At 38.6% G+C, this 21,279-nt stretch overlaps 1 protein-coding gene across 1 annotated transcript in view; it reads left to right on the top strand.

Annotated features, from left to right (window-relative positions):
* Positions 1–21,279, top strand: part of LOC134804200 (uncharacterized) — a 78,685-nt gene that overhangs the window by 14,368 nt on the left and 43,038 nt on the right. Inside the window, exon 2 of the mRNA XM_063777155.1 lies at positions 14,413–14,448. The gene's annotated coding sequence lies outside the window, so the exon portion shown is untranslated. The remainder of the gene's footprint in view (positions 1–14,412; positions 14,449–21,279) is intronic.

Below are 21,279 nucleotides of genomic sequence, written 5' to 3'. Positions count from 1 at the left end.
GTATGTCTTGGTCGGCCTCACCTTAGCCAGGCAGTTTTTGCAGTCCGACCACATTTATAAAGAATAATAATTTCTATATTGAAAATATGGTTTCTTCGCAGCTTGAACTTAATAATGCTAACTGAAAAAAGTCATAAGTAAATGAGTCCATGGAGGTCTTAGAGGGCTTTAAAAAAAAAGAAAACATTCAGTTCAAATTTTATTCATAAATCTATCTAATATCTAAATAACGTTTTCTAACTACTGACGTGGTTTCAGAGTAACACTTACGTTGAGATGATGTCTCACAGATGTCAAAAATAAAAAGGTTTTCATCGATTTTTGACAAGTTTTGAATCGTATATCCTACTTTTCCACTACAGATAGAATGAGGAGGCATAACTGACATTTTATCACGCCAGGTGGCGCCTCCATAGTGGAGTTGCTGTCACTGTCAAATCAGATGTCAAAACTTGGTGGTAACTAGTGGGAATAACCCTTTTATTGTTAATAATTACTGTTAATCATAATCATCTTCGGAGTCGAAGTCTGACGAACTTTCCCCAGACTCCGACTTATCTATTGTTATTTCTTAGACTCGCAAAGGCGTTATGTGTCCTTCAAACCATTTGATCTTATACATTTCATCTCTTAATGTCCAGCCACAATGTGTTGCATCAAATTTGATGCAAGTGGATTCTGCCGCACACTGCCACATTGAATTTATGAAAGCCGTCCGTAACAAGCCATACGTCAACAGGTTTATTTTAGCTATTATAATCCGGTTTTTTTTTCATCCTATTTTCGATGAGGTAAATTGTAGCTGTCACGTGGTACCACAAATTTGGTCGGACTGCAAAAACTGCCAGGCTACGGTGAGGCCGACCAAGCCATACGTCAACAGGTTTATTTTAGGTATTATAATCCGTTTGTTACATTCTATTTTTCGATGAGGTAAATTGTAGCTCTCACGTGGTACCACAAAATTGGTCGGACACAGGAACCTGCCAACACAGGATTTGGCCGACCACTTTTTTTTTTACTGTCCTCAAAGGCAGCTATCGTACCATACAAGTTTCATACGATTTTTCGATAAAAAAATTTTTGATTATTTTTTTATAAATTTGGTCGGACTGCAAAAACTGCCAGGTTAAGGTGAGGCCGACCAAGACACACGTCAACAGGCTTATTTTAGCTATTATAATCCGTTTGTTTCATTCTATTTTTCGATGAGGTAAAATTGTAGCTCTCACGTGGTACCACAAAATTGGTCGGACACAGGAATCTGCCAACACAGGATTTGGCCGACCACTTTTTTTTTACTGTCCTCAAAGGCAGCCATCGTACCATACCAGTTTCATACGATTTTTCGATAAAAATTTTTTGATGATTTTTTTATAAATTTGGTCGGACTGCAAAAACTGCCAGGTTAAGGTGAGGCCGACCAAGACATACGTCAACAGGCTTATTTTAGCTATTATAATCCGTTTGTTTCATTCTATTTTTCGATGAGGTAAATTGTAGCTCTCACGTGACCCAATAAATCTGGTCGGACTGCAAAAACTGCCAGGCTAAGGTGAGGCCGACCAATTTTTTTTTACTGTCCTCAAGGTCAGGTATCCTACCATACAAGTTTCATTCTATTTTTCGATGAGGTTTTTTTTGATGAATTTTTGTCCAACGTTTTTGCCATTTGTACAAAATCTGCCAGGTTAAGCCTAGGCCGACCAAGTGCGTTGGAAGCTACTAAATGTCAGGTACCTCTACAGGGTAGGTATATTCTATTTTTTGATGAGGTTTGTTTCATGCAGCCGGCCACCGGACTAAAAGTGAAGGTACCGTCAACCGACAGGGATGGCGGGGTGAATACTTGAATAGGGATAAAAACCGGGAATTATATTTACTTACCTGATAATTTCTTATATCACTCCGTTTGCTTTACTTTCATATTCGTCGTACCCATGTGATGTGAATGAATGCAATCAGCAGTAAAAAGCTAGTACCTATACATATTCAATTTCTATGTATTTTCGATTTCGTTAACGCTTTATTCCACTCCGATGATCTCTTAGATGTGAGTGTTAAATATCCCCAGGGAAGCAACGTCAGGCGATACAAACGCCAGCGGCAAGGAATCAACCAGGCATACCATTGTTTTGACCCCAAACCGCGTCAGCAATACGGACGGAGTATCCTAGCCGCCGTAGAAAGGCAGCGCGAGTGGTACGCGGCTATGCGTTGCATGCACCGCGCAAGCCCCACTACTTTCCCCCGACCCAGTGCCCTCTCTGCACCGACTGTGTTCCGACCCGTCGTCCTACAATTCCATAATGTCTTACATTTTATTTAAGAATCACTGTAGCTCGTTAAACGTCCCCGGTACAGTTATAATACCCTCTTGACGTAGGCAGGCGGCAGCAGGCGTGCGTAGTGACATCACCGCCGAACTGCCGACCGGTGGGATAATCTGTACATTTAGGGCCGGTTTCCAACTGTCCGTCTGTATTCATAAGTTCGTTCAGAGTGTGAGCTGAGTGGGAAGTTTAATTCCTTGTAACGACAGTTTCACATGGAAGGTATGTCCAAATATGTTTGTACTATCTATCACACAGTTGAGATGTCATAATGGCACACTCACAATTATGGGTGTTTTATTTGATTCGTTTAGTTCGACGAATTTAAAGTTTAGGCAAAGTAATCAATTCAATATTTTTAGTCCAATTTTAAAATGACTTGTGACAAATGTAATCCTAATCAATTAATCGACCGATTCTTTTAATCAACAACTTATTAATACCAATCGGCCTAATTAAATTCAAAGCTTTGTAGATAACGTAAAATCTAATAGGACAGGCAAGCTGGTTCGTAATAATAGGAACGGGGTTAATACTTGCGCATAATTCGCGGCAGTCGTACACTTGATTGCGGGTCGCCGGGGATCATTGCATGGGCCGCCAGTCACGTGCGGCGGCGCTGTATCCGCACAATAGACCGTGTAATTCGCTCGACAGTATTTCAATATTCATGTCAGCTAAAAGAACAAAACATATGCTTTATAACACAATAAGTCGAGGCAAAGAAACGACTAATAGAAAACCGACGTGACCGAGCCGAAGAACATTGATCATTGATTTGTATACCATAACATAATTGAGGCGGACATATTTTTATGTTGCAAACTGCTGTTAAACATTGACATATGTATATCTATGTCAATGCTGTTAAACGAGAAGTAACATAGATTGAATACTCGTATGTTGTGAGCTGTTGTCTGCAAGCACGAGATGTGCCTCTACGATTAATTAAAAACCATTTTGTAATCAGAAGCTTCCCACATTACGAGTTCACGACATTGACGCACACTTAAGAAAAAAGTCGCACATGAGAAAAATCATATACTTACTTACGGCTCTTAACCACGCCAGAACCGGAAATACAAGATCAAAGTTGATAGCGATGTCCGACGAGTAAATCCAACTATCAAGCCGGTACTGCATTTTAGATTCGTAGAGTGACTCGATATCATCTGGCGACGAAGTGTTAAGAAGCTCGGAGTTCTATCGGCGCATCTCTCAGTCGCGACTGAACTTAAAAGAACAGTTACACAATATTTTCGACATTCCGCTGTAGTCGTTGACAGACAGCTGTAGGCGTCGGTAACGCACACCAGCCGTGGGCGCGTCTTTGGTACGGTGCCCCGGATTCTTTGACCATACTGGCATATGGCTGTCCCCTTAGAGCATATGCTCTAAGGGCTGTCCCTAATGTCCCTCTCATATCTGACGTGATATGATAAAATAAATTCATTTAGGATAAAATATGTGTTAATCTACTATCAACTCGAGTTGTTACTTTTAGTTAGGACTTTGTAGGTGTAAGATGATAATATTTAAAACTAAACACAGTTCTTCACTGATAAACTTTACTGACGGTTTTTACAGAGTATCACGTTTACTATAACTACATCAAACGAAAGTCCATAAAATGTACCAATTTGATACAATACAATAATAACCATCATTGTAGATTTTGGTCTCGACTATAATTTTATTAGGGCATATTCGACTTACACACAAAAATTTGTTAAATAAAGTTTGGTTAACACGGATCACGAAGAACTCAAAATCGATGATTTTATCGTAACCATTAATTTACGCTGAACATTCATACGGGTCGAATCGGTAGCTCTTAAGGTCCACTACTGGTCCACTATCATTTGCCTTATTAAAAGCGACACACACGCTCTTCATAGCGCCCTGTGTAAATATATTTTAGATACTTTGTGCGCATAGGACTTGTCACTCTACCCGCATTTCTCCATACGAAATCAATTATCAAGTTTGAGTGTCAACCCAATGCGATGATATGCTAAAGCTTATTAATAATATAAACCTGTCACCACGCATACCATATTGGCTTGTATAGTGGATACAAAACTCCTAAGTGGCATTTGAGACGTATTTTTGTATTTTAGTATGTCAATGCCGTGTCAATGTGAAGTCGCATCCTCGGTGCATCCGGCTGTGTGGGGGAGGGGGAGTTAGTGGCGCGTGGCGTCACCGGCATGAGCGCGCCACCCTCGGTCTCTGTCGACCCAGTTCTTCCCGCGCCCATCACCGCCGCCGGTGGAGCGTGGCGGCCACTGACCCTGCCGATACACAACTGAAGCCTCAGCTAGCGAACGAGTTCGCATGACATTGTTTGACGGACAATTTCGCACGTAGACCGTGTGACATGACCGAGATTTGCCCGGTGGTCGTTTGTTTCGACATATTTGTTAGAAGCTTCCTATTTCTATTAATTGTTTGTAAAGAGATCTAGATGTATTTACTTTCGGGCATTTGACAAAAAGACATAATGACAAAAAAACTTTAATTCTTACCTTTGATAAAGAAGTTTCTCTTTCAAATAAATCGATTACCTACTCATTCTTACTTAACAAAAAATATATTGATACGCATTTTACCAACAGTTATTAGAGTCATGCCAAGTGCTACGTAAAGTACTTATGGAGCTTTATTGCGATATGTATGCGTTCTTACTGTCAAGTTTTTGCAAAGCTATCGTGGTCAGAGTCTAAACTTTTATACCTATTATAGTTAAAATGTACTTACCTACAATGAATCAATGAAAAATTTAAAATTCATTACAAAAATATCTCCGTCCTGATTTACTGACTATAATCTTGCGGTGCACAAATAACAGTGACAGATCGATATACAAGATGACTTATAGCGTACAATAAAAATAGAGCCGACAACCTATAGATAATGTGACCGACAAAGCCTATCGCGGTGCCCAATCGAACCAGCAGTCATCGCATAGCAAATGGCCCGTCAAACATTATATCAAACACGACCGTGAATGAAATGAGCAGATTAATTTCAATACGGCTATTACGTAAGCTAATAGTATTGTGACGTAAGAGAGCATAACCGTTTTTATTTTGAGATGCAAATGAGGCGGAACGGGAGGTAGGCGGCGCAGGCTCCGTTATACTTTTGTTTCGGGTACCTAATCATCTGTGACGTATATTCACAAGTTGAGTTTTTACAGAAAACCTGTACAAGAGAAGATGTCTTCAGAACCTATTTTTGATTTTTAGAGAGCTTCTAACATAGGTACTTAAGAAATTCTGACTTGTGTGATGTGATGTCCCGCAATTTACCATATGCAAAGCTTTCTATAACCGATGGATTTTAAATTAAAATTATTAAATAGCTAAATTTAACAGTTCCTCCGGCGACATTGGTGCGTTCTACGAAAATGATCACATGATCGCCAATTAGAGCTTACAAATACCATCGGTCTTTGCAGTTTCTTGTAACCAGAGTCTTTATTCATTTTACCTCTGTCTAAAAGGTCGTCTTTCGGCTTTCGCACCCGAGACAAATTTTGTTTGGTTAAGTCTTGGTTTACAGCTTAATTTTTACCATAACGTAACGAATAAACCATGCCGGCTATCAATGTTCGCCTAAAATCGCGGCTGATATACGTTACATTGCGCTACAGAAAGAGTTTTAGATGTGTTGTGGCAAACGAGTTCTTACCCACTAGAGAACAGAGTTACGTGTAGATAATCTGGTCCAGGTCGGGAGGGAGGCGCTAGTGGTACGTCACGACGCCGGCCCTTGCAATCTCCGGCGCCGACCGAGTCCGAAGCCGCATCTATTATTTTTTATTATATAATAATCGTGGGGACGTCGTGCACTGCGGTCGGCGACCCCCCGTCCCTCTCCCGCCTCGGCCGATTGTGAGTCGAAGCTGTGAGGAATCTCATCGAAACGTAACCTACTCGTGTTAACATACCGATAGTTCCTATCTTGAGATAAAATCACCAGAAGATGCCATAAAGGAAGTTCTAACACAGGAGAAATGCATACATATGATATCACAGCACGTCTTTGAAAATATGGTTACGTCACTTGCACACTCAAATTGTCAAACTATACAGGGTGATTCAGGAGACGTGAGCAGGACTAACACTGCGCATATCGTTAATTATAAGCAACTGTTTCGTATCAGTATTAGTGAGGTTAACGTTAATTTTCTAGTCGTGTTGAAAAAAAAAGTTATTAATTTTTTTACGACATGCATGGTCAACCTAAAATTAGAATACTAAACTACCGATATTCTGTGTCAAATTGAATGTCATCACTGTCATCACTTACTTTTGAAAACTCGTATCTCACTCAAGTTTGACAGTTTATTTTCTTCGTAATCAAAATGCAATTACGGTTAAAGAGGTTTTATGTTTATTAATTAGGTCCTGTAGGGTAACCATGATTGTTGAGAATTAAATTAGCTCTCACCAAAAAGTTAAAAAATAGGAAAAAGTGTGGTTGTTTCTCCTAAATACGACGGTGATCGATCAATTATCAGTTACTGAGTGTGCAGGATTAGTCCTGCTCACGGTTCATGAATCATCCTGTATATGTAAAACTGTAAAATTTGGACGCGGTCTCACATTCGATATTACCGCGTTAAATTCCCCAGTTGATGACAGCTTATATAAAGTATAGAATGTTATTAACAAACAAAAAAATACATACTTAAGCTCGCAGTGTTGTAGTTACCACAATACGATATGCCGCTGATAGAGAGAAATCATCATCAATGGGAGTTAAACGGAACCGCTGGCGGCATCAATTATCATCTAAATAAGTCACTTTGGTGTCACGTTATTGCTTTAACAGCACTTTCTATAGTTATTCTATTAAAAAGTAATCACCGATAGAAAGCGGCATTGTCTTAGCAATGAAATTGGGAGTTTCGGAATGTTCACGTGCCGATTTGGCCGTTTAACTGCGTGACGAAAATCCCGCTAAGAAATCTTGATGCGTGAACGCATTGAACACACGAGAATACCTATTTTAACGGCGAGGGTTCCAGTCTCCTGATCTTGAGTTTGCGTCAAATTATGTTCATCATCGTAGTCATTTCGCGGTTGTTTTGAGATGAGTGCTAAGGCCATGAACACATTCTAACGTTATATAAGTGTGCTGAGTAATTATTATCCTTCTTCACATGTAAAATGCGGATCCAGACAAAATTATTTTACGAAACGCAGATCAAAGAATAATTTCACAGCTAAACGCGTTGATGTCTAAAGTATTATGTGCAAGTTCAACGTACCTACACAATACTACGCATTCAATATTTAAATAGTAGTTTATGTGACTGCTACATAATGAGAGGCATTAAAATACGAGTGTGGGTTTAAGAAACGAACGTTAGTGAGTTTCTTAATAGGATCACACGAGTGTTTTAATGCCTAATTATGTACAGTTACATACACTACTTTATCTAAACACATACTTAAAATAAAACTAACTAAAAGATAAACTGTAAGTCAATTGGCGGTGAATGAAAACTTTTTTACGCATGTCACACATCCGTAGTTTTTTTAAATTCCTAGACAAAAGAATGAAGTCCCTATTCTCATGTCACTCGTGATCAAATATCGTGCGGTTTATATTTAAAAAACATACTAAATTGACGTTTCGTATCGATAACTGTTTTAATATCTATGGATACTAGAATAGAGACCTACTTGAGTTTTGACTGCTGTTCCAAATTTAAACTCATAACCTACAAAAATCTATAACGTTATGTACATTAAAGTACAAATTTTCCTACTACCACAGATAAGAAAATTCTCATAGTAAAATTGGTTGTAATAAAGCTTGTCATTTCCTACGGTTTCTGAACGCATTATAGAGCACTAATGACATGTGTGTAGATAAAAAAAATTACTTGTGAGTAATTATACAATTATGATTATGTAGCAAATAATAAACAGCATAAAGTTTTGTTGTTGATTGGCCTTATAGATCGACTAAAATATATACACACGTACTTATAATTAGTGTTAAGTATTAAAAGTTAACTGCGACTCAAAAATATAAACATTTTTCGATGGCTCTGCGAGATTAGAAGAAACAGTAAAGTGTACGTTTGTTATTTGGCGAGACATTAACGGGCTAGCTCCATGTTTGAGCGTGAACACACACCGGCGCGATGGTATCGCGCGCCGCTACATCATTTCGAGAACTAGGATAGTCATCTCTCCCAAAAAGAGTAATTTGCCGCCTCTCACATCAACTGGTCTTTTAAAGTTCGTTTACGATATTGTTCAACTTTTACTTAGTTGTCAGTTTATAATAAAAAACAAGCGAATATCTAGGTAATATTTGGAGCGCATGGATTAATTATGATGGTGGCTATTGAATAAATAGAAAATTATATATAAATTTTAAGCATCTAAGGCATAAATTAGATGAACGTAAAATATTAATAGAATCTTAGAATCGAATCTTAATCTTAGACTACATAGTTGACAAGTATTGATAACTATTATTAGTCGATCATAAACGCTCTTTACCAATCGCCTCAGCTAAACGGTAGACCTACGGCAGATGTACAACCTTTAAAGAATAGTTTGAACGTTTCATACAGAGTGAACAAAAAACGGGATCAACTTGGGACTATAAATATGTGCACATTCAAACAAAACAACAATTTTCCAAATTGCTCCAGAAATGACAAGAGTTCTGAGGTAACAACATTACATACATTACATACAAAAAAAATATGGTCGAATTGATAAAATCCGCCTTTTTAGAAGTCGGTTAAAAATTGCTCTATATAAAAAGAGCAGTAGATTTAATAAAGTTTCTCGTAAACTTGTAACGTAAAACTCAGTTGCAAGTATGCTTTTCACAAAACTGAATGTGCCAAAAGTACTCGAAACTTTCGTCATTTTTTGCCAGTAGGTAATCTTGCCCGGTGTTACACCTCACTATTGACCGACAGTAAGCTACAGTACCTACGTTTGAAAGGAAAACTAGCAATGTCACAGCGAAGCACAAAAAGTTAATTCTGTACCCACCTAATAAGAAATTGGTATGCCTGTTTAATATTGTACCGGTCACGACTCGCGGTGTCAGTGATCTTGCCGCTGGTATATAAATAAAGTGATAGGCTTTTATGCTATAATCCTCGCGTTTCTATTCACGATACTTTACAATTTTGTTTATTTTGTAGTTAATGCAATACATTGAAATGGCTAGTATTATGTTTCTATTGAATACTTATGTTTATGGGATACATTGAAATTATGTTTTGTAGGTATATTGATTGACCATAAAGGCCTGCGCAAACCGGCGGAGCGCAGCGCAGATCACTTTAAAATTATCAATGTATTTTCTTCCTTATTTCAATTACCTTCAGGTATAAATTTAAATGCTTTGAGAAATTGAGACCGACCTCGGAGCATCACGGAGGATTGTTACTCCGCGGCATCGAGGAGCACGCTAGAGGATACCGCGGCGGTAGGCGCCGGCATGCCGCGGCATCCCCCGGCATGCGCCGAGGCCTCCCGAGTGCGCCGCGCCGGGACGAGAAGAGGAGAACTCGTGCACACTAGTCACTAATCCCTTGTGATAGAGTACACGCGGCGGCATGCCGCGGCATCTCCCGGCCTGCGCCTAAGTGGTCCTTGGTGCGCCGGCCGCCAGCGCTCGGGCTGGCGGGCGCTCCGGGTATCGCGGGGGATTTTACCTTGCCGGTGTGCGCTGCGCGGCGTAAATCCTCTTCGGTGATCTGCGCTGCGCTCCGCCGGTTTGCGCTGGCCTTAAAAGAACCATATTTACATTTATGTGATTTACATAACGCTGGAAATTTAAATGTAGATATACCTACATTGTAATGCAATAGATTACTAATATTTGCTCTTAACATAGTTATAAATAGTTACACAATGTGTTAGGACGAATTGGCGGTCGGATTTAAATCAGATTACAAGAGTGATAAAAGGAAGGAGCAATCCAAGCAAATGTGCATCCCATAATTAAAACGCATAGGTTAAATTATAATTTATTTTTAAATTGCCCCCGATTGTATTTCCTTAATACATGTTTTGTCAGTTTAGCACTTCGCGTCGAGCGCGCATCGGCACGGTATTTAGTGTAATTCCCAATTCAAGCGGTTTCCGATAATTTGGTCAAATCTCCGTTACCCATTCGATGCCGTTAGTCTTCAAATAGGTGTATAATTGTTTGCCGTTTCAACTTACTTTAGGTGGCTAGGTGCTGCCACCTAAAGTAACATTCGAATATTGTTGTTGTCACCCAAATAATATTCAAATTATTCAATTAAAAAATGGAATGAAATTTAAAAACCAAGACTAACCTCGTTTATAAACATATAGACACAGCAGTTACGTCGTCTGAAGGAAGGAAACACTGAGAAAATTGCTTAATAGTAAACTTAGTCTTTGTTTGTCGAGATTGTTTGCTGCATGTTTCAAAGGTTATTGGCCTAGTTTCATCTGATTTTCGTTAGTGGGCGTATGCTAACATTGAACTCAAAAAGTCGACGTATGTGTATATTTAAGTTGTGTTACGTAATGGCATTGAAAAGCGAAATTAAATACTGATTATGTGACACGACTGTATAGTAATAGTGCTTGAAAGAAGGTTTGTTTTATTAGTCGAGTTATCCGCCCTAGGAATATCGCGTGGTTAGATAGCGCGACATAGGGGACGCGGAGCCTTCAAAAGAGCGGGCGGAATGTGCGCGCAAGGTCGTTGCGCCCTCAGCGGTCATGCGCACCCCCGCCCCGCGCGGTCCGCTCCCGGCGCCCGCGCCTCCAGTGCCCACCATCGCATTGTCTAGCGCGATCAGCTGCGGATAAAGGGGAAGCGACCAAACCGAGAGGCGATAGGAACCATTTCAATGCGAACTCCTTTTATTTTTCCGTTTTGCCTCAACATTGGTCTGCAATGCGCGAGCGCCGCGGGCGATATTGTTCCTCGCTCTAACGCCATTTTCTAAGCACTGTACGAGAAAAGGACCATTTGAAACCCGTCGTGGTTTATTTACGTTGCCCACGCTGACTAGTACTTACCTACCCGAGATGCTTGCGCTGAGATACTAGGCCCAGTCCCCAGCACGGTTGAGTACCTACATGTAGGTAGGTGTTTTTTTCGTTTCCCATCAGCTTAGCTGTAGTTTATGTAATATTAACATTATGCAATATTAAAAATACACGTGATTTGATGCACAATGTAGGGTTAGATTTCCTACTTAACCGTTATTATAGTATAAACGATGGAAATTAAGTGGATGCTGCGGTTGGCACTAGATGAACAGATAACGTGTAAAAACCACAATTTACTGTATAACAGCGCAATAAATTGAAGACATAAAGCTCTTTGACCGACTTGCCAAATTAACATTTTTGTTCAATTTCGGAGATGTGACAAATACCTCGGCATTCCGCAAGCGCATATTTCCATAATTTTTAGCAGTTATAAACTGTCGAGAGATCCACGAATATATTCCAAAAATTATCATGTGCTGCTATTTTTCTGGGACATTTGGGTTGTAGAAAAGGAGGAAACATGTTCATTAATTTCCATTCCGCATAATAACTTACGAAGTCATTAGAAAATCCTACCAGTAATATTATATTCAGACGTAGAGATGTGATGACTCCATCGCCCACTGGTTTCCTCACAGCTCAGCTCGGGGCGAACTATTGGAGAGCATCAGTTCCACTTATATCGAAGAGCTTTCCAGAGTTTAGCCGTTAGTTCATTCTTACCTTTCCACCCGCTAACTTAGTAATTTTTAAACGCTCTATCTATATAGTTAGTCCTTATTACCTGGCGTTATTTTGTTATTTAAATTGTCCAATATAGTGAGACCCATATTAGACGTAATAGACAATACCAACATAGGGTAATTCGCCAGTAACTGGCCACTTTTAGTAACTGGCCACCCCAAACCAAAAATGAATTCTATTCACCTATAAATATAATTCATTTTAGTAATAAGTTATTAAAACCTTATAATAAAATGAATTCTATTTATAGGTGAATATAATTCATTTTTAGGGCGGCCAGTTACTTAAAGTGGCCAGTTACTGGCGAATTAAGTACTCTACATTCTTATGGAAAATATCCCCCGAGAGGAGAAATGTGGCGGTTGTAGTTACGTAGTTTGATCGGGAGAGTCGTTAACGAAATCCATCCAGCTCCTGGTAGTAATGATTGGTATCTGATCCATTTTATCTTTAAGATAATTAAACTGGCGAGAGAAGATTAGTTACAACCGAACCGAATTCAATGTTTTATTACTTAGTTTATTTATGGCTGCACATTAAAAGTTTTATTGTTAGCGAGTCTCTGGTTTGCTGTATTGCCCCAGTGATTAGGACTACTAGAAACGATATCGAAATTATTTCTAACACTTTAAACTCTCGCGTTTTGTACACATATTTTATTACACCTTCTACCGCGATATAATTTCATTGTTTTTACCTTTAATTCAATTAAAGGTAAAAACAACCCGACCCGTTTGTGTAATGAAATTATTTCTTTTGCTGACATTCTAGGGCATATTGTTTAAGTAAATAAATTTATGGGTGTTTTTAATAGCAACATGTTACTATTATAATCCTTTATGTTAAACAATCCAGACCATGTCCTAAATATTAGCAGTTTGAACCCCAGAAAACCATATAGAAGCAAAGTTGTGGTTGGAGTTGGCACGCCCAACAATGGTTAGCACTTCACCTCACGGATATTTTGCGGTAACGACTTTATCTAGAACAGTAGAAAGCAGTGTCATGCGGAATTTCTCACCAATTGCTAGTACATGCTCATTGTAAACTTTAGCGGAAGGTTATTAACTTTTGTAATGTAAGTTCCTTTTACGATTATTAATGTATTGTTCATAGGGATTGCAATCCGGTCCGGCGGATCCGGTAATCCGGCCGGATCCGGCACATTTTAGGAGCTACCGGATCCGGTTAAAATCACCGGATCCGGACCGGATCCGAGAAAATAGAAAAAAAGAGCGCACACAGCACCCACTGTGCGTTTTAGGTGAGATAAAGGCGACGGATGGAAGAAAGAAGTTAAACAGAATAAAGAACGAATGAAAAAGTCAAGATTTAGTAAAATAAGAAGTTATTTAATATGATGATGATTGAGAACAGAAGAGGATTTCCTCTTCTTTCATGTGGGTGGCACGAATGGCACGATACGACGATTACTTAAATACGTATAAGTACAAATTAAAGGATGACGATATGTCATGGAAGGCATTTGTAACGACCGGTCTGGCCTAGTGGGTAGTGACACTAGTGTGACTAGTGACCATTCAGTGACTCTGCCTATGAAGCCGATGGTCCTGGGTTTGAATCCCGGTAAGGGTATTTATTTGTGTGATGAACACAGATATTTGTTCCCGAGTCATGGGTGTTTTCTATGTATACAATAAGCATGTATTTATCAATATACTATACGTGTACAAGCTTTGCTTGGTTTGGGGCTACGAGTAGGTCGATCTGTATAAGATTGTCCCCAAATATTTATTCATGAATTATTTCTTTATTTGTGATTTAGGCTATAAAACTATTTCCACGGATAATAAATGAAAGCAAGATAATATTGGAGCGCATTTCATATAATTTTGATTAAAAGTAAAATATGTTTAGTTACTAGAATGGATGTCAGCGTTACAAATAATTCCATCCTAGAACAGTTACGAAAACTTGTCCTTTCAAAAAGTTCCAATTCCCATCCCATAATTATCCCATTAACAGGCTTTGGAATCTAATCAAATTTATAATTTTATTGTAAACGTAAATTTGATCAGAATGCATGTGAATTTACATATAATAAAATTAATAAATGACTTAGATTTTAAATTTTATTTGAGATTGACATGATATGACACTTTTTTCCTCGTATAACGCATAAAACTTGAAAAATATGTAATTTAATTAACTTTCATATCCTTATACCTAACCGGATCCGGTCCGGCCGGATCCGGCCGGATTGTGGCAAAATCCGGCCGGATCCGGCCGGATTGATCAAATCAATCCGGTTTGCAATCCCTAATTGTTCATTATTGTTGCAGGAAATAAGAACCAGAGAGCGAACGTCTTCTACACAGGTGATTATTTACCATTTAGTGCCTGATAATTATAGATTTAACTGACCTCAGTTGGGTCATGATTATACTATTATACTGGGCGGGAAATAAATACTGAGAGACAATTTTTTTTTACATCGGCTTAACTTACTGGATACAACTATAGGTAGCGTGATTTATGAATACCGTCTGGGACTTTGGGCTTGTACGTTAGTTATATATGTATTAAGGAATGCAAATCGGTTATTTTTTGTATGGAAATAACCGCGGTTTCGGTTAAAAACCGATTATTTCCATACAAAAAATAACCGATTTGCATTCCCTAATATGTATACTATTATATAAACTTTGAGTCGACTCGATCAGCAGTAGGTACAGTCGGCGTTATATATAGTAGATAGCATCCAAAGTATTCAAATAGTTCGGTACACCATATTATTTGTATGGCGTACCGAACTATGAATTTGAATACTTTGGATGCTACCTACTATACGACGCTGACTGTACATGCTATGGTAAAAATTGAGAACTTTTGTGAGCCCGAATTTTAGGTGTCAGTTCCTGTGAAAGAAAATAACGAATGTGGCTCATGAGCCACATTCAGCAATTAAAAGCTAATGGTTTTTTTCCTACAATTGAGAATCAAAAAGAACGGAACGAACGCTCGTGGACGGAATAGTCCCTATGACAGAATTAGCCACATTGACCTTACGGAATTTGAAATGAACACTGACAAAAAGGTACGAAATGGAGAAAAAATATTGATATTAAGTAAGTAAGTACCTATATCTATAATCCCACTTTTTCCTTGCAAAAAATGTAATAGATTAAAGTAACGTAAAAGGCAAACCAGTGCATTCAAGCGTCGTCGTTTATTGTAAGACATGCAATCACCTCGGTAAGTCGAACGCGAGACAAAAAGCGGCACCGGACCGAGTTCAGTCGCATCCCACGGACTATTGTTGCCTTGTGTACCACCGTGTCAGGTAGCTCTCTAACACTTCTGTGCTAGATATATGCATGACTGTAACGCCTTCTGACCATGGTCAGGAGGCGCTAGTCTATGTACTACTACTAGTCAGTACTAGTCGACGACTAGTCGGGAAAGCCGACTATCCGGCCTCATTTGTAGTCGGCGATTAGTCGGCGACTAGTCGGCAAAAATGGCCGATTAGTCGGCACTTTATAAGTGATAGACAATCAGGGCAAAAAGAAATAAACAGCAAATATTTACCATAAACTTTTCACCTATTTTACCCAAATTCCTATTTAGGGTGCTTATGAAAACTTTTGTTCGAATTATTGACCGTGTGGTCGCTTTCTTGTCCTGTTGTCGTATGAATAGCCTTAGGATTTTTTTATTTATATTATTTTATTTTTTAGCGTTACTATGTATAATATGATGAATAGCGCGACGCAGGGGGAAAAACGATTGTTTTTTAAGTGATCTGAACCGAACTTAAACGAAACTAATGATCAGGGGGCCGATTTTTGAATTTCGATTCGCTCGACTTCGAGTATTTTGTCCAATAATATCTCCACAGTAGTGGAGATATTATTGGACGAAATACTATGCCTAGTAAGGCATTTAAATTCTACTAATAGAATTGAAATCGAGTGGTTAATACCACTAGATTCCAAATTTCGATCGCTCGTATTTCAAAAATTAGCATTTCGCCGTTTTCCACCGATTTTCGAGTGAGAAATAGAGCGATCGAATTTCAAAAATCGGCCCCCTGGCCAACTAGCCGACTAGTCGGCCAAATCAATAGTAGGTACATCACTAGTCTCAATACATTCCACGACTCTTCTCTTTCCGCACAGACTCTAACGAACGACATGCGAGGCACTGGCCGGCAACACGGCACGGATGGTTGTCTTGCCGCGGGTGCGAGCTATTCAGCTAATGTATCTATTACTATCGATTCCGATGAAGTGTTTACTGTCAACTGTCCGTCTAATGCAGTATAATGGCAAACGTCGATATTGACATTGAACTGCTTGTAAAATGCACTCAGAATAATGAGAGCGAAATACTCGTAAACTACTCATTCGAGCTATTACATGTAATCGGCGGTTTCACTATAAAGCTTTTAACATTTATCGAGTTTATGTTGCCAGTCTTTTGATGTTGCTATGCAGGTTTTAGAACACTTTTAGAAGCTCTTTAGATTTTTTCGATTCGATTAGATTGTGTCTGAAGAGCCTTTTATATATTTAAATTTGTCAGATTAAGTAAATTTATATCGAAAATTCTTTTTTTGTTATACTGGGGAAAGCGAATAAATTTACTATTCGTTGACCCCGTTAGGCTTTTAAGGCCCACTTGCACCATCCAATTTAACTAACCCGGGGTTAAGCGGTTAAACCGTTAATCGATTAACCCCGGGTTAGTGAATGGTGTCCCTTGTGTAAGTGGCCCTTAGTAAGTAAATCAGTTAAAGTCCAAATCAAACTCTCGCACCGAGGGTTACGGGCCGTATCATGTGCATACTTTGCTCCCCACTGGGTAATAGTGCTCCAACAGTTTTTATATGTAAGTATATGAAATCTACCTATATCACAAGCTTAAGTATACGTATCTCAATGAAATAATCTTAAACGTTTAAATTAAATTTCGAATTTAGAAGTAAATTTTAGAGTTGAGGAGGCATATTTTACGGTACTGAATAATCGAAACACTATAAAAAATATTTTTTACTAAGTATTTACTTAAATATTCCAGTTTTAATGACTGCTGCTGAAACCATTATCCCAGGAGTAAGTAACTCAAATATGACAAGTTAGTAGAGTTTTTAGTAACCAGACTTCAAAAGTGTCGCTTCAAGATGTCTTTTGGGCACATTTTTGGGTAATTATCAGCTAAGCGACATTATTTCAGATGTTACTTTGTTTCAGAAAATAATATTATTGTAGCTTGAAAGCTATTATAATTTCAAAGAAAAATTAATTACAAACAAGATATGACCAAATAATATGACCATAGAACGCATTCTCTAAATAAGCGTGAATAAAATCATTTTTATTTCAAGAATAAATAACTTACACGCTCCGTTTAACCATAAAGGAAATAGTTTAACATTTCAGAAGTAAAGGCGCAACAGTAACGTTGCTGGTCAGCATTCGAATGTAACCTACAGTACGGGTCACGTAGGCATACATTCTAAATAAAATCCTATAAAATCAAAATTCACTTTCAAAACTGACATTATAAAAACTCATCTGATCTGAGCATAAATTACCTGCTCAATTAAATACAAATTCCGAAGGGAGTATAATTACTTTACCTACATATCTTTATGTATATGTCTAATCTGTCCCAGTTGCACGTATTTATTGTCAGGGTGAATGCAGTTTAGTAATAGCTATAATTGTATTGCCCGCAGGCTAACGCACTGGCGTTTATTATCGACATATAAAAGCATTCATTTCGTACTAGTCTTGAAAGGGACTAAATCGTAATATAAAATGGTTTAGTACAACTAGGGAACAAAACAAATTATTTTCTTAGATTTATTGTTTTACAGGTACAGTTTTAGTAAAAATACTCCTAAAGAGTATTTAAAGTACGTCAGAATTTAATTATTTCGATTTTAAAGCCAAATGTTCATTTTATGGGGGTCATATATCTTTAGGGCACACCCGCCGCTTTTCAAAGACGTTTATTTGTACTTGAAAGTACGTTTTAATGCAAAATATAGTAATCGGTTAAATACAAATCGGGGCAAACGCAATGTTAACTAAACCTGCTAAACTTGGTTAAGTGAACCGAGGAAACACGAGATAAGGCAATCAAACAAGCTTAATGAGAGTCTAGATATCCGGCTTTACGAGTTGCGATTTAATTATACGATTTCATTAGTAATAAAAGTATTAAACTCGGAGAAGCTATGCAAAACTGGCCGGCTTTCTTGCGTAGGCAGAGGTGTTATTCCATTCCTATTACGAAGCCTAGGCGAGTCGAATGGCTAATCGAATTAATACGAATTTTCTCCGTTCGACGACCCGTCGCCAAGAATGAAATATTTTGCTCACAATTAAGTATATTGTCATCGTATAGCAGCATTTTGTAATGTGTCATAATCACCAAATGATTCATGCTCGGCGATGGTCCTTCAGTAAATCGCCCATGGACACATTGGAATTCAGAGCCTGACTGTCTAAACTGTCTAAAGATTCTAACAAATTCTGATCTGATTTTTACGGTTCTGAATAAATTCCGATCCAAGTCTATATAGTCAAGGAATCCGTTCTACCTGACAGTTTCGCGTGACCATAAACATCAGATCTTAATATAATCAGTGTCAATAGACAATCAAGCTCTGGATTTAGTTCTGGCTACGGGGGCCCTCAATGTTATCTGTTGGTTCGCTGGAGTGGTCGACTCCGCGGCGCAAAACAATAGGAATCCGCGGCTAGTCTCACAAAGGCTAGGTTTCCTCCGGCGCTTGTATCGATGTATCTGTGCCCGGTTCACGACTGCCCGCACAAGTCCAAGGCGGCTGTTAACGAAGTCGTGGTGCATTCATCACTGCTTGGAACAAGCTAAAAACAAATGGCGTTAAAGATAAAATATTTAACGTAGCCATGCCTACATTGTCAAATCATCAGAAAACATTATTCAAAGAAGAGAATGCCAGATCGGCACTCCCAAATGTGTTACATGCGTTGTATGTTTCAATCCAAAAGTAAAAATAAACAATAAAAAAAAGCGTTAAACATTATTGAAAATCGGACAATTCAGTGATTGATCGGCACAATTTCTATTTATTAGCTACAAAGCGTAGCTAATTCGACATCATAAAGTTGACACGTCTAAAAAATAGGCTGATGTAACTTGTCAATTAAGTAATATTCATATCTCGAAATGCGAAATCCAGCTGAAAGATATAAAATGTAGGTGAGTTTGCTATAAAATGTAAGTATAGCCTTAGCATTAGAGTTTGCACTTGCGCCACGATTGGTCGCCAAGACCGCTCTGCAGGCTGCATTCTGACCGGGGTTTCTAGATAACCACACCATCCCGAAGAAACGAATAAATGCATTTAATTATACAGTTCACGAGAAGAATGCAGGGGCAATGCCGTAATGCGGCGTTGTGATAGCCAGTCAGGGCTCATTTTTTAAATGACTGCAGATACAAATTTGAAACATCAACGACAAATAATGTCTTATATTAGGCTTGGTGCTTGTTTATGCAATATACTTAATACTGTGGGGTAGATACTATAATAACTTGGTTTATGCTATACTGTGGGGTACTGTGGGGTATAGCATAAACCAAGACTGGGGGATACACCTCGACGTCGCAGACGGTCTTACTATTTAGTTAGCAGGGAACCCAGTTCGTCAGTCGAAATTTTTCAACAGTAGTGAGTGTAAGATTTTTTTGTTGTTTGCTCGACTCAGTGATTTGAGCGATGTTGGCGGCGATCTAGTTGAAAATCTTTGTGTGGTGGCAACACTGTCTAGTTTTCGGTGTTAGCATTTCAAAAAATCGGTTAAGAGCATGTCAGGCTATGCTCACTGAAGGGATTCGTAGTTACATGCCACTTCAGTTAAATTATAAATAAGTACATATTATGTATAATGTTTAAGTTCTTTTCGTTATTCATAGACATAATGTATGTATATTGAATATACAAAAAAAAACTATACTAATTTCAGAACTATCTACATATAGGGGACCTAGGTGATTATGTAAAATATTGAGATCGCAACCTTGGGAGCCTAATCAATTTCTTGACGGGTAGGTAGCTTTTACCTACAGCCAACAAACTAAATTACAATTCTCATGTACTCATATACACCCTCAGTAATGTGAAAGTATGTGGTAGTACAACGCAAAATTTCACACGCGTTCGAAAACATATGGCCCAGTTGTGAAGATAATTGGGTCAGCCGAGTAACCTGCCGTTCGTACGCTCGAGCATTGTTTTGCGCCACAGATCACTCCCCTACTTTGACTACACATACATATAACATAAGACTCGCCACGACATATTGGCGCTCTATATTAATTCACTGTGAGAGCTCAGCCGTCAATCGTCAATTGACTTGCCTAGGTTTCGTATAAATATAAACAACAACACCTATGTGCTTGTAGTCTTCAGTTACTTGTAAAGCGAGTGTTTGTAAATGCGTCATGCGGTGTCTGTAGGAGGTGCGCGCGCGCAGTACCGTTACCGCGGTCAAGTTCGGCTCATTGCGGCTACTGCCGTGGAGCAGTGATGCCTGTGACATACCTACGGCCTCGGCAAAACGTTCAAAAAGCACTCGCTGCAATGGTGTAGTCGCAATTGTGTCTACCAAACATTAATTGTCCATACTAACATACATTAGGTAAAAATATACCTAATGACAACAAGAACTACATTTTTTTAGGGTACCTCCCTTACACGTGAGGTGCTGAATTATTTTCACGCTTCAACCCCATGGTGTGGGGTATCGCTGAATAGGTCTATCAAAACGAATAGGGGTCTTCAAGAACAATATTATTGTGCGTGAATATGTTCAGAAATAATCGCTCCGCGAATATAAATATTTTACTCGGAAGAAATCGAAGCCGTTACCTACCTACTCCCTGTGTGCCTTAGTGGAATACTAGTACCTAACACCCTTTACGAGTAAATTAAAGATGGCTATAAATATTTTCCCCTGCATATTAGTATTTCTTGTGATGCATTCCAAACAATACTAATGAACTATCCTTAAGCTCGATTTTGGTATTTAGTAAAAAAACATATAGGTACCTGAGTGATGATGTACCTATACTTTTTTACTTTTAAACGTATTTGGAGTAAGAAGGAAATCTGAATAAGTAAGTACATTTTCATGACCGCGCTTGTGTAT

This window comes from Cydia splendana, chromosome Z (genome assembly GCF_910591565.1).
Source record: "Cydia splendana chromosome Z, ilCydSple1.2, whole genome shotgun sequence".
NCBI lineage: Eukaryota > Metazoa > Arthropoda > Insecta > Lepidoptera > Tortricidae > Cydia > Cydia splendana.
This window is presented reverse-complemented; position numbering and strand designations above follow the sequence as displayed.